The sequence below is a fragment of the Pelodiscus sinensis genome, chromosome 12, assembly GCF_052426305.1.
Source record: "Pelodiscus sinensis isolate ZL-2025 chromosome 12, ASM5242630v1, whole genome shotgun sequence".
Lineage (NCBI taxonomy): Eukaryota > Metazoa > Chordata > Testudines > Trionychidae > Pelodiscus > Pelodiscus sinensis.
In genome coordinates, this window is record NC_143063.1 from 12,715,899 (window position 1) to 12,728,892 (window position 12,994).

Below are 12,994 nucleotides of genomic sequence, written 5' to 3' on the forward strand. Positions count from 1 at the left end.
ATTCCAGTGCTTTACCACCCTCCTAGTGAAATAATTTTTCCTAATATCCAACCTAGACCTCTCCCACTGTAACTTGAGACCATTGCTTCTTGTTCTGCCATCCGGCACTACTCAGAACAGCCTTTCTCCAGCCTCTTTGGAACCTCCCTACAGGAAATTGAAGGCTGCTATCAAATCCCCCCTCACTCTTCGCTTCTGCAGACTAAACAAACCCAAATCCCTCAGTCTCTTCTCATAGGTCATGCACTCCAACCCCCTAATCATTTTGGTCGCCCTCCGCTGGACCCTCTCCAATGCGTCCACGTCCTTTCTATAGTGGGGGGCCCAGAACTGGACACAATACTCCAAGTGTGTTCTCACCAGAGCCAAATAAAGGGGAATAATCACTTCTCTAGATCTGCTGGCAATGCTCTTCCTAATGCATCCTAATATGCCATTAGCCTTCTTGGCTACAAGGACACACTGTTGACTCATATCCAGCTTCTTATCCACTGTAACCCCCAGGTCCTTTTCTGCATAACTGCTACTTAACCAGTCGGTTCCCAGCCTGTAACAATGCTTGGGATTCCTCCGTCCCAAGTGCAGGACTCTACACTTGTCCTTGTTGAACCTCATCAGATTTCTTTTGGCCCAATCCTCTACTCTGTCTAGGTCACTCTAGACCCCATCCCTGCCCTCCAGTGTATCTACCTCTCCCCCTAGTTTAGTGTCATCTGCAAAATTGCTGGGAGTGCAATCCATCCCCTCATCCAGGTCATTAATGAAGATGTTGAGCAAAACCGGTCCTAGAACAGATCCTTGGGGAATTCTGCTAGAAACTGACTGCCATCCTGACATCGAGACGTTGATCACTACCCGTTGGTCCGAACAGTCTAGCCAGCTGTCTATCCATCTTACAGTCCATTTATCCAATCCATATTCCCTTAACTTGCTGGCAAGAATATTGTGGGAGATCGTATCAAAAGCTTTGCTAAAGTCAAGGTATATCACATCCACTGACTTTCCCATATCCACAGAGCCAGTTACCTCATCATAGAATCTAATCAGATTGGTCAGGCACGACTTGCCCTTTGTGAATCCATGTTGACTATTTCTGATCAATTTCTCCTCTTCCAAGTGACTCAAAATGGATTCCCTGAGGATCCCCTCCATGATTTTTCCAGGGACTGAGGTAAGGCTGACTGCTCTGTAGTTCCCTGGATCGTCCTTCTTCGCTTTTTAAAAGATGGGCACAACATTTGCCTTTTTTCAGTCATCCAGGATCTCTCCTGATCTCCACGAATTTTCAAAGATACTGGCCAAAATCTCTACAATGACTTTTGCCAACTCTCTCAGTACCAAGCTCAGTTCTCTCTCTCAGGGTTACTCTGGCCTAGAGGCCTAGTACACAGGTAGGTCTCCCCACCCTGTTAGGGAGCAGAGTACTGGGGGATAGGGAGTTAGGGAGACCCGGACCCTCCCGCTCTACCAGGTCCCAGCCCTGTTGGCTGTAGAGCCAGGTGTTACTCCCAGCCTCAGCCCTAAGCCTCTCCTCTCCCTTCCTCTTCCCCCTCCCTGGTTCTTTCCTTGACCTGTTGGCTGTAAGGGATTTCACTGCCTGCTCAGCAGGGATGCCGGCCAAAGCGAGCTGAGCTCCCAGAGGACAATCCTCTGCCCTGGGCCACTTTCTACCGTCCCCAGGGTGCCGCTTAGCTCTCGGAGCCTTGCTCAGTGGGTCAGACCCTCGTGGATAGCCTCCCTGGTCAGGGCTGTTACTGTGGCTGTGGCTGCGGTGGCTGCTGCCAGGGTCGCTGCTCCTGGGGCGGATGTGGCTGCAGCAGCTGCTTCCAGAGTCGCTGCTCCAGGGCAGGTGGTGGTGGTGTTGGCTGCTGCTCCTGGGGTGGCTCAAGAGCTCCAATCTGGGCTCCTTCCCCTCTGGCAGTTCCCCCAACCGAGCTGCTCTACTGCCTCTTATACTGCACTAGCACTTGGAGCGTGCCCCGTCTGGGAAAAGGGGCAGGACTTCCTCTGCCCACAGAGTCTTAGCTCCCCTTTCAGTGTGGGGTACACTCTCCCTTTCACAGGGGGTTACCCAATATCAAGCCACGCCAGGGGAGCTGTGTCCCTGGGGAGTTTTTAAAGCAAGCCTTTAGTGGCAAGGTATTTTAAGATCTCTTGTGGGCTCCCACCTTCTGCACTTGAAATGCTAGAGTGGGGAACAGACTTGACAGTTGCATTAAAAATTAGGTTTAAAAATAGCAGTAAAATGTGACAAATCTTTCCATTTAAAATCAGGACTAATACTCCATCCTGAATTCATGTCGTGTGGCTTTGTTCCCAGTGGAGCCCGTCTTGCTCTAATTTTTGTCAGATGTATACACCAACCTTTATATGATTTGCACAGTGTTTTTTCCATGAATTGCTGCTCTATATATGAATGCCACAGTTAAACAGAAATAGAGATATTCTACCCTCTTCTAGTTAGATTCGAGATTGTCACTCATGTTACCAAAGAAACTAGACTAGGTTTCATCATTAATGCATGCAGTGATAATTGTTTTATTTTATACCGTGGGTAGGTAGCTTGCGATGCCAGCTGCAATTCATGTAAATGCAGATAGGTTTCAGCAAAGCACAAAGCTGCTGTTGCCTGGCCTGTCCCTGCTGACTCCCATAGTTTTCAGCAATTCACAGGGGAATGGTCAGACAGAGAAAGAAGCTGCTCAGAGGTCTGATGTGGAATTCCTGGTATGAAATACATTCTCACATTAATCACAGAGAAATAAACAAGCTGCAGGAGGGGGGTTTCTTCTCCAAGTTAAGGACCTGTAGGAGACTGAGTTTTACACAGCAGCTCATAAACAAGGCTTGTGTTGAGAAATGGTTATGTGCCATCCCTCTAGCCACAAGGCAGACTTTATGCAGAATGTACAGGTACAAATCCATGACAGCAAATTGCACCTAACACTTCCTTCAGCATGCAGTGTATCTACCAGTCCTGTCATCCAAACCTGCAGTGGAGCAGACATGTTGCTAGGGTCAGAGCAAAATACTGCAGCTCTGTGAGGCAGCAATGCTATCAGCTATTACCTTTCCCTGCTCTGCAGATTTATGCTAATTTAGAATACAATAGACAATTGGCTATAACAATTAGGTAGCCCAGAAATCAGAGGTGGAAGAGAAGGGAGGGATGTCACTGTAGGACCTGACCAACCAAATCCTCAGCTGCAGTCAAGTGCCTGGCACAACTGTGGAGCCATGACTCCTGTGGAGTCACCATGTGCTACTCTGGTCCCGGGCATAGAATAAAACAGTCTTAAAGCTGCTCTGATTTGCAAAAGCTGCTCATAGTTATTGCTGCAACAAGGGATAATGGCAGTGCATGGATGCCTCAGTGGCCTCACTGCTTTCTTTCTGTACCCTCTCATCCATTATATCTAATTTGAGCTCCTTAACCTTGCCTAGAAAATCCTGCACAACTGTTGCTCTTGCTGCATTCTGCTCCACTTCTTCATCCGCCTTTCCCCAAATCAGATTCTCCCACTAATTTCTGCTCTGTATTCCTTACAGGTCCCTATGCCAGGGATTGCCCCTCTGCTTTAAAATGCCACCCGCTTCCCAACAGACACACACCTTCCAGTTCCTCATGAAGACACATCATTGTAAATATACAGAAGTCCCCCAAATCTCGTCAGATAGACGGTTTCTATATCTGTAGCACAGAAAACATACGCAACCTCACTGCTGCATCACGGGTTTTCTTTTTCATCCTCTCATCTGTTGCTTGAGCATTGTGTATTAGATGGAATCCTTCAGGGGAGTACAGTATTTTTTCCTTGTCTGTAAAGCACTTTGCATACTTCTGGGACTGTGTGTTTGCATTTCAATAGGTCCATTTATGTAATTTATTTTATTGCCGACTGACGCTGTGATTAGTGATTCATAGAGCATACCCAGCTCCGTACAAAACAGAGGCAGACAGTCCCACCCCTGAGGAGCTTACATTCTTCTGAATACAACGCACAGGGCAGCACAGACACGAAACACTCAGGAATCAGAACACCATCTAGACTCAAAGCCGTTCAGGGTTCAGAGGGAGGCTTTTCTTTTCTTAGCAGATTAACATTCTTAAATTTCACTGAAAAATATGTTAAGAGGGGATTTGATGACAGGCTGGTCATTTGACACACGAGGAGGAGGGAGGGAGCTTGTGCTGCTTCTGTGTAAATAGGAGCTTTTGTATATGTGCAGGTACAGAGGGACAATTGCCTGCTTCTGAGCTCTTCAGAAGCCTAAGCACCATTCTCCCCGCCCCTCCCCCCCCCGTTCTACTTTTTAAAGAAACAGTGCAAAAGAAAAAAGAAGACTTGCTGCAGTTCACCTGCCAGTAGTCTAGACGAATGCTGATGAAACAGATGATCGGCTTTCTTTTATTGTTACAATTTAATTTTTCATGTCCTCACTTGCAGGGTTGTCTATTCCTACACACAATCAACAACCAACCCCCACAACAAGGGTCTTGATTTGAGAAAAGACTATGCATTGCAGATGTGCCTATTTTCGGCACATTAGCAGAATCCACACATCTAACAGTTTTCACACACAGAAACCATCTGTCCAAAAGGATTCTCGGATAGCTGGCTACACCAATGCCAGTGCTAATGCACCTAAAGTGTTGTTTAAGTGCTTACAGAGTTTTGTGCGTTCTAGATTGAGTACACTGAAAACCAGGCCCATGAACCATAGCAGAACCTTCTCACTAGGGATGTTAACAAATGTTTATTTTTGTGAACATGTAACCACTGAAATTTTCAGCAGTTACATATTTATACATAGGGGGCAGGTGGGAGCTGGTAAGATCAGGTAGCTAACTTAAAGCCAGATCCCCGCGAACACTCATTCCTGCCTCCCCTCCCCTTGTGCTGCACTACTGCCTTTGATACAGAGGCAGCAGAGCAGGGACTGGTGGCTCTGCAGGGGTTGCTTCTTGTGGGAAGCCAGCTTTTACACTGCAGGAGGCAGCAGGGGAGGCAGGCAGTTCTGTGGGAGCCAGTTCCCCCCACACACCAGCTCCCCCCTCCAACCCTACCACTGCCTCTGATATTGGCTTTGGGGGGCAAAGTAATTTAAAATTAAGTGCCTAGTTTTTAATGCCATCCTACACTTTTAATTTGAGAAAAAGTTTTCAGTGCTTCATAGAACTGCTCATGTCTGATACAGGGGCAGCAGGGTGGGTGGGTGTGCATAACTCTGCAGGTTAGCTGACAAGCCCAGGCTTATCAGTTAACCATGCACACAGGTATGCATTAACAGGCCTTCTGCTCACTCCTGCCCCAACAGCCAAAACCTCTCAAGCATCCCAGCTCCTTTGGATTGTCTAAGACTAAAACCTCCACTTTCTGACCTGCAGGCTGGGAGATATTTTGTGTTGGCTTTCACATTGCCTCCGCTTTCGTATTGCCTCAGCTTTCACATGGCCACAGAAGATGAAAAATCCATGATGAATTAAGATGTCTGTTTCTGAGCAGAAATAACTTAAACTTCAGTGCACTTGTTTAGTGTCTAAAACAGGGATTCTCAAATTTTATTGCATGGTGATGCTTTCAGATAATAAAAATTACTTCAAAACCCCCGGAGGGGGGACTGAAGCCTGAGCCTGCTCCAAGCCCCACAGTTTCTTAGTCTTTGGTCCCCATCACTACTCTGGATAGGAGGCCGAAGCTGGAGCTCAAAGGCTTCAGCCCTAGCCAGGGAGCTGCAGCTTGAGCCTTGACACCCAGCACTGACACCTTCAGGCTTCGGCTTTGGCCCCGGCTATAGGGCTCAGACTTAAGCCCTGGACTCCAGCAAATCTAAACCAGCCCGGATGACCCCATTCAAAGAGGGTCACAATCCACTTTGTGGTCCCAAGCCACAATTTGAGAACCACTTGTCTAATCCATCCTATAGAGAGGCACCAGAAGTGCCTGTGGGGCAGATCACAGAACAGTTCTTTGCTGGGCTAAGAAAGGATAGGAAGTTATATGAACTGAATTAACCAATTTACTTGAGCCATGAGCAGTTCTATGAAGCCTTGAAACCTTTTTTACAAATAAAAAATTGGAGGATGGCAATAAAAAACTAGGCACTTAACTTTAATTAATCTCCCCCCCAAGGCCAGTATGCTAATTAACTCATCTACTTATTTAGAATATTGATATAAACAGTTTAATTACACTGACAGCCTCTATTAACTATATAGATGAATGAGCTGCTCCAATTTGTTTCAAAATGTGGTGATTAATAAATAGAAACTAGAGCATGCAGGCCCCCCACCCTCATGAAAAAATTAATTTTGAGGAGAATTGCTGTATCTGATGAGGGCAGGGACAAGCCAGGGAAAGCTGGAAACCAAATATATTTTATCCAAAAGGATGTTTGGATAACTCCCCTTATTTCAAAACAACAAGCAGAGTGTCCACAATACCAAGCCTGTTGTTTTGAAATAACTCCTGTTTTCCATGAGGAATAGGACTTAATTCAAAATTGTTATTCCAAAATAGCATGAGTATGGACGCTCAGCTACTGCTATATTGAAATAATTGGCCTCCAGAGGCCTCTCACAGCTGTACTTGTAGCCACTCTGACCACACCAGAGCTGCTCTACCTCTGAAGAGCTTAAAGCAGCAGGCTGAAGGAAAAGAGTTTGTGGCACATTTGACTTTTCACAGCCCCGTGCCACACAGCACCCATCCAGGAGCCACGGCCGACCCCAGCACTCCCTCTGAGTCCCCCACGGCTGCCAGCACTCCCATAGCACCCTCAGCTGCCCCTGGCCAGGGAGGAAAGAGGGCACCTGCCTGGACTGGTGCAGGAATCCTAGACCTCATCAGGGTCTGGCGTGAGGACACCAACCTCCAAGATCTCTGCACCAGGAGGAGAAATGCCAATGTCTATGGCCGAATGGCTGGCTGCCTGACGGAGAAAGGGCACATGTGAACTTTCAGCTAGGTCCACCTGAAAATAAAGAAGCTCTGGCAAGCCTACAACAAATCCAGGGAGCAGAGTGGATGCTCTGGGGCTCCTCACACCTTTCACTTACAAGCAGCTGGATGCCACCCTAGGAGGGGGACTGGTCACCTCCCCCTGACATTGTTGAGTCTGGCCAGGACACACCTGGTGTTAGCCTCCAAGAGGGCAGGGGTGGGGAGGTTGACAGCAATGAGGAGGAGCAGGTGAGCCAGACCACCATGGCTGCCAGCTAGGAGCTGGTCCTCACCTTGGAGCCAGTCACTCTCCTAGGATGTCTCCCAGGACTCAGACAATCCCAGAGAAGGCACTTCAGGTGAGTTTCCCAATCTACATTTCCCAATCTGCATGTGGGGGCAGGCGACAGGCTGTGAGGGGCTTCACACTCCTTGCTTGGCCTTCTCGGCCTGGGGGTCACACAGCAGCTTGTGCATGTGGGTGTGCATGGAGTACCAGCCCGGAGCACTCAGCCCCATGATGCTCTCACACAGGAATCCTTTGGTCCTTTCTCAGGGTTCCTGAAGAGTCCTGCTTACTCAAGCCTCCATAGTGAGACACCATCCCATGACAAGCCACCACTAAGGTGCCTGGAGTCATGGAAACACACAGCAGTGGCACACATGGCATAGGGTCATGCCATTCCCGGTAAAGTTCAGCGATGGAGAGGACACTGATCCCATAGGGAACCTGCCAGGGGAAGGAAGAAGAGGGGAACCCAGTAGCACTCACACAAGACTCTCCCCCAGCGAGTAGGGTTAAAACTAATAAGCGAAAGTTCTTCTTCACACAGCGTGTAGTCAACCTGTGGAACGCCTTGCCAGAGGAGGCTGTGAAGGCTAGAACTATAACAGAGTTTAAAGAGAATCTAGATAATTTCATGGAGGTTAGGTCCTTAAAAGGCTGTTAGCCAGGGGATAAAATGGTGTCCCTGGCCTCTGTTTGTCAGAGGCTGGAGACGGATGGCATGAGACAAATCGCTTGATCATTGTCTTCGGTCCAGCCCCTGCAGGGCACCTGGCACTGTCCACTGTTGGCAGACAGGCTACTGGGTTATATGGACCTTTGGTCTGACCCAGTACGGCCATTCTTATGTTCCTATGTTCATTTATAGCCCTACCTCCGCCATTGGGGAAGCTCATGGCAGCAAAGCCATCCACAATGGGGTCAATGTCCCCTCTCTGCAGCAAGTTGTTATTGATGGCCCTGACTACCTGCAGGAGCATGGACACAACTGTGGATTTCCCCACACCAAACTGGCTCCCAACAATGCGGTAGCTGTGTGGCATGGTGAGGTTCCAGAGTGTGATGGCGACACGCTTCTGCAGTGGGCTGGTGGGTCACATGAAGATGTACTGTCATCTGAAGGCAGGGAAGAGACAAGCACAGAGCCTGAGGAAGGTGGCCTTCCATACACACAAGTTTTGGAGCCACTGCTGGTCATTCCATCGCTGCAGGATAACGGGGTCACAACAATTAGAACTGGTCTCCCACTGCTAGAAGCAGCATTCGATGGTGTCCAGGGGATTGAGGGTCATTTGCTGCAGCAGGAGTGCCAGGACCTGAGTGAAGGGGTCCTCTGGTTTGGGTTGCTCATTGTCGTGCTGAAGCACCATGTGAACAATGTGGTTGAACTACGCCAGGAAGTGCAGCATGCGGCCCATGAGCCTGGCACTGCTTTTCTGCAGCTCCGGCTCCATGTTGGAAGTGCTGTGGTGCCCGCAAGGGCAATCAGAGCACACGGTGTGAGTTTGGTGTCCCGTGAGGGGTAGGCAGTAGAGGAGTGGTGTGTGAGCTGTGGCTGTAGAAAGGAGCTCATGCCTCAGATGACCTGACCAAGGAGCCACGGGAAGTGTCTTTGCCCTCCTGGTGCCTTCCCCGGAGTGCATCCAAGGATTTTAAATCTGATGTAGGCTCCAAGAAGTGTGGACATGCTATTTCAAAATAATTCTGCTTTTCCATGCTTGCAGTAGGGATGCACTATTTCGATTTTTGTTATTTCAGGGGTTATTATTTCAATTTTACTTATTTCAAAATTATTTCATAGTGTAGACATGCCAATGGAGAAAGAACCAGGAAAGAAAAAGTGTGCCATTTCCAAAATGCAGAAACAGTGAAATACCTTGAAGTGAACAGATCATTAATAGAAGATTATATGTAGATATGAATACCTGTACATTTAGAGCTAGACTTTTAGCTGTTGTAAATTGGTATATCTCCACTGATTTTGATGGAGCTATGCCAGTTTACATCAGTAGAACCCTGTAAATCTGCAGATGTGTATGCAAATATCCATAGCTCATTTTTGCAGTTACAGATGTGGATGCAGATGCAAATTTTGAATCAGTGCAGGGCTCTATACATCAGTTGGTGTAACTTCTACTTTTAAAGTTCAGGATTATTAATTCTCCACTTCATCCCAACACCTAGCACATATGTGTGTATGTATAGGCATGCATATGGTGTGTGCCGGGTGTGCCCAGGCACACCCTAATGTCTCAAAAAAAAAAGTGGCTTTACGTTTTAATTAAATTGCATAATATGCTCTATTAGTTTTAAAGTATGGATTGCTGTATTATGCAATAAGTGCCACATTGCACACTATAGATGTTATAGAAATGTATAGAAAGCCCGCATTCGCTCACAGCATGCGTTCCCACTACTGCAGCGCCGCATTACTATTGGACCTCCCCTCCCCCTCCGACTACTATTCTAGAAAATTCTTTGACCTATATAAGCGGCCGCGTCAGGTATGCCTAGCGCAGTGTCTACAGTGTTTGTAATCTTTGTCATGTGTATGCTACTGAAATAGAGTAACAAGCCCATGGTTTTACGTTTTAATTCAATCGTATGATATCCCCTTTTAATTTTAAAATATGGATCGGTTCGTTGTTAAGATAAGAAAAGGAGCAGACAAACTGAATTATAATGAATGTGCTGATACTAGTGCAAATACTTCAGACTCCTCGGTTAAGAACTTACATGACGATAATGCCGCCACCAGTTTCAGTGCGTGCAATAAACCAAGTAATGACCAACAGAAACAGACTTTGACTCTTAGTTCAGGTCAATGTAGTTCCTAATCAAAGCCATCAAACATTCCATCTGATGACCCAGTCTGTGATATTCCAAAAAATAGATTAGAATGCCAGTCTCGATTATCTAGAGGTCCTTATCAGCTTAGATTGAGCATGTTTCCTAGAAGTAAAATAGGGAATAAACAAAGAAGTTTTTAGTCCGATTGATATGAAAAGTATAGGTGGTTAGAATATAGCCCATCAAAGGATGCAGCATTTTGCTTTTACTGCTGTTTCTTCTCCTCTAATGATGCAGCAAACAAAGGTCACACTGATCCAGCATTTATTGATAAGGGATTCAGAAACTGGCATAGGGCTAACGAATGTTTTAAAAACCACCAACTGTCAAAATCTCATGTGTTGAGCTGTTCTTCATGGTCAAGTTTTAATGAAGGGAAACCTATTGATGTATTGTTGGATGAGGGCAAGCAGGCTTATCTGTCTAAACAAGAAGAAGGGTGCCATAACCGAAGTGTAATGGAGTGACTGATTGACGTTGTTCTGTGTTTGGCGAAAGGTGGGAGACCATTCAGGGGTCACAATGAAGAAGCTGACAGTTTTGAGAGAGGTTTATTTCTAAATCTTGTCAATATGCTCAAAAAATATGATTCCTTAATGGCAAAGCATGTGCAACAATTTCCTCAAAACACTACCTATCTGAATAATCGCATCCAAAATGATTTAATTGTGGCCTTGCAACAAAAGATTGTGTCTTCACTAAATGGAAAAATGGTCTCAATAATTGCCAACGACACTACTGACTGTGGACACCATGAACAGATGTCCATTGTGGTGTGGTATTTTGACAATGAAAAACATAGTCCAGTTGAACATTTTGTGTCTGTTCAGAGACTATTAACAGTTCATGTTCAGTCTATTTTTGACCAGTTACATGACGTCCTTGGCATTCTTAAAAATCACTGGTCATCAGTGATGTCTGTCTGTTTTGATGGCGTATCTACTATGTCTGGATGTACTGCGGGAGTTCAAATGAAATGTAAAGAAAGAAACAGTGAAATACTCTTATGTACAATGCTATGCGCATTGTTTGAACCTCGTCCTAATAGATGTTTGCACTTGAAGTAAACAAAACAGAACTGTCTTTGATTTTTTTGGTGTTATTCAGACTCTTTATGCCTTCATGGAGGGGAGTTCTGTGTGATGTGCAGTAATGGAGAAGATTTTACAAGAAGTAGGATCCCAGTTGAAGACTTTGAAGCCACTATCAAACATAAGATGGGCATGCAGAGCAGAAGCAGTCCCTGCTGTAAAACAAAACTACTCCATCATTTTACAAGCTTTACAAGAGAACATTGAAACAACTCGCCTTGCTGATGCTAAAATAAAAGCCAGGGGCCTTATCCATGAACTAAATTCATTCAAGTTCATCTTTGCCCTTCACATGATGCACCATATTCTCCAGATGGTGGTAAAAGTGATTAAGGCTCTTCAAGCTCCAGATTTTAACTTACTTACTGCAATGACAGGGTAAAAAGCTTGCATAATTCTTTGGCTGTGATGAGAAGTGGCCCAGAATATTTTCAATCTATTTTCAATGACAGTGTGAAAATGTGTGTAGAGAATGATATATCGATTCCCCCAGTTAAAAAGAGAAAAACGTCCACACGTATTGATGATGCATTTGAGTCCCAGCATCACTTTGATACAAAAGAAGAGCGGGAGAGAATAACTTCATTTTACCCGCTCCTAGACTCAATGATTACCAGCATTGACCAGCGATTTGAACAGGAGACTTGTAAAATTGTGACTGCAATGGGAAAACTGACATTGGCAGGGATTATATGAGAATCATTGCCAACAAATTTAAAGTGTCCTTGGATGAGTTGGAAGCTGAAGTCAGATTGCTTCGGGGTTATGATGGATCTGTTCCTAAAGGTAGCACTACAAACACCACCAAAGAGTGGCTTGATTGGCTAAAGGAATCGGATCAGTCTTCCATGTTCCAGGCCTTTTACAAATCTGTTCTTTGCTTTGCAGCTTTACCTGTTACAAGCTGTTCGTGTGAAAGGGACTTTTTGAAATTAGCACATGTAAAAAACAAACTAAGAAGTACAATGTCCCAACAGTGCCTCAACTCACTCATGATTTTGTACATTGAACAAGAATTGGCTTAGTCAGTTTATTACAATGATGTGATTGAGGAATTGAAGTCCATAACACCTGATGAGCGATGTATCATTCTCTAGGACAGGAAGATGAAGAAACCTTAATCTGTTTTGGTCAATTTGGGTTAGCTCATTATCTAGTTAAAGATAAAGATCATGAAAATTGCCTTTATCTTTGTATACGCCTGGTTATCACTACAGCAAAAATTTGGTATTTTGTGTCTCATTTTTTAAGTTTGTATTTTTTAAGTACAGTTTAGTTGTTAATTTAAAAAAATTAAGTTTAGTTAAGTTTTAGTTTCTTTAGTTTGTTTGATAAATAAAAATAATGTCCTTTATGATTGAGTATTCACTAAATGTTCGCCTTTAAAAAAAAAAAATTCCCTGGGTGCACACCATAATGAAATGTGCTGCGAACGCCTATGTGTGTACGGGTAAATAACCTTAAACACACATACATGCAGGCACACACATGTACATGTTACGAGGATGTACATTGAAGGTATGCAAATTCAAGTGTGACAATTATCCGTCACTAGTGAATAAGAAACTAATCCTTCTAGAATTCTTCTCTGAAATGTTAGTACAGAATGCTGTGGCTATATCCTAGCAGTTTTCTTTAAACACTTTTCTGCATTCACATTGAGATCTCCACCTGGCACCACTCTTTGTAATGGAGTAAACTGGTTATAAATACTCAAACAAAACCTCCCACAGATCCTGTTTATGTATCACCTACTTATCTTTTTCTGTAAGGAGACATCTACCACATTCTACCTTTAAATGGACAGGACAGTAAATAGAACC

At 45.1% G+C, this 12,994-nt stretch overlaps 1 pseudogene; it reads left to right on the forward strand.

The window, feature by feature from the left end:
* Nucleotides 1-11,202: 11,202 nt before the first annotated feature.
* Nucleotides 11,203-12,481, forward strand: LOC149523702 (uncharacterized; annotated as a pseudogene).
* Nucleotides 12,482-12,994: the final 513 nt, after the last annotated feature.